This window comes from Primulina eburnea, chromosome 12 (assembly GCF_022965805.1).
Source record: "Primulina eburnea isolate SZY01 chromosome 12, ASM2296580v1, whole genome shotgun sequence".
NCBI classification, from domain to species: Eukaryota; Viridiplantae; Streptophyta; class Magnoliopsida; order Lamiales; family Gesneriaceae; genus Primulina; species Primulina eburnea.
In genome coordinates, this window is record NC_133112.1 from 6,963,464 (window position 1) to 6,965,323 (window position 1,860).

Below are 1,860 nucleotides of genomic sequence, written 5' to 3' on the forward strand. Positions count from 1 at the left end.
AAGTCTTTTCGATCTCCCAAATCTTCTAACCTCATCTTCATTGACCTTCTCCATGGATGGTTGGCATTCAAGTATGCCACTATTTCAGCTTTTTCGTCGTCCAAATCATCTTCTCCCAATGCAGTAGTGATAGCGGCCTCCAAAGGATCTCTCAAAGCATCCTGCACATAGTTAGACACAAAGGCATCAAAAGCATCAATTCTATAACAACTATCAGAATGCAGTGTGTGCTTAAGTGCATTATAAACATCAAAAGTAATCTCTTCCTCGCCCACTCTCAATCTCAACTTCCCTTCTTGCACATCAATCAGTGCCTTGCCAGTCGCAAGGAACGGCCTCCCCAAAATCAAGGGCATCTCCATATCCTCCTCCATATCTAGCACCACGAAATCAGCAGGAAAAATAAACTTATCTACTTTCACTAGCACATCCTCAATAACTCCCCGTGGATACTTGACAGATCTGTCTGCTAGCTGTAACGACATCCTCGTTGGCTTTGGCTCTCCCAACCCAAGTTTCCTAAACACAGATAAAGGCATAAGATTAATACTTGCACCAAGATCACACAAAGCTTTTCGAAAAACAACATCACCAGTCATGCAAGGAATAGAAAAACTCCCTGGGTCTTTGAGTTTCGGTGGGATTTTGTTTTGCACCAAAGCGGAGCAATTTTCAGTTAAGTTCACTGTCATGTGATCCTCCAAATTTCTCTTATTTGCTAAAATATCCTTCAAAAATTTAGCATAACTAGGCATTTGCATTAAAGCATCGGCGAATGGGATATTGATATGCAATTTTTTAAACACCCCGAGAAACTTACCAAATTGTGCATCTAGTTTTGCTTTTTTCAATGCAGCAGGAAAAGGAGGAGGTATAACAATTTTAGGTTGTGTAGTGGGTGCTAGTGTAGGGTTAGAAGACTTACCTTTAGATGTCGCAGTATGCTCATCTACGGTTTGAGTTTTCTCTTTTTCCTTTGACTCCAAAACTTTCCCACTCTTCAACTCGATGGCCTTCACTTGCTCTTTGGATTAGTCTCGGTATTACTGGGCAAGGTGCCTGGCTCTCTACTTGCTATCATCTTCGCTAATTGACCAATCTGATTTTCAAGCCCCTTTATCGACGCATCCTGATTTTGAAGTCTAGTTTCAGTGGATGAAATAAACTTAGACATCATTTGCTCCAAGTTGGACTTTTCTTCTCTAGGAGGATCGGATCTGTACATCGGTTGTTTTCCATATTGTTGTCCTCCCTGCGGTCTATTCTGACTGTTTTGACCGCCCCACGAGAAGTTGGGATGTTGCCTCCACCCAGGATTGTATGTGTTCGAATAAGGGTCATTCCTTGGGCGGTTTTGGACTCCCACTTGATTCACCGGTGCCTTATTTTGCACATAGAAGGGATTTCCATCTTGACAGTCTTTCACATAGTGTTCTCCTCCACACTTTTCACAGAATATCTCTTGAAGACGCATCGCCGTGCCACCCACATTCAAACCGTCTATTTTCCTGTTCAAAGCGTCAAGTTGTGCAGTAATAGCAGAAAAATCAGTTACCTGGTGCAATCCTGCACTTCTCCGCTGGTTGTTCCTGTCAGATTGAGGATGATAACTGCTAGCAGCCATCTCCTCCAACAACTCATGTCCTTCTTCCGCAGTCTTCCTCAAAAGGTTCCCACAACCAGCAGCATCTATCATAGTACGGTTAGGAGTAAGCAAACCGTAATAAAATGTTTGAACGACTAACCCAAGTGGTAACTCGTGATGTGGGCATCTTCGTAGTAGGTCCTTGAAGCGTTCCCATGCCTCATATAAAGATTCCTGATCGAATTGAGCGAATGTTGTAATGTCTGCCCGCAGCT

At 43.0% G+C, this 1,860-nt stretch overlaps 1 non-coding gene across 1 annotated transcript; it reads left to right on the forward strand.

Moving 5' to 3' along the window:
- The first annotated feature begins 1,754 nt into the window (after window positions 1-1,754).
- On the forward strand, window positions 1,755-1,860 carry LOC140808488 (small nucleolar RNA R71). The gene has a single exon (XR_012112909.1). It is a non-coding gene; the product is annotated as a small nucleolar RNA R71 (small nucleolar RNA).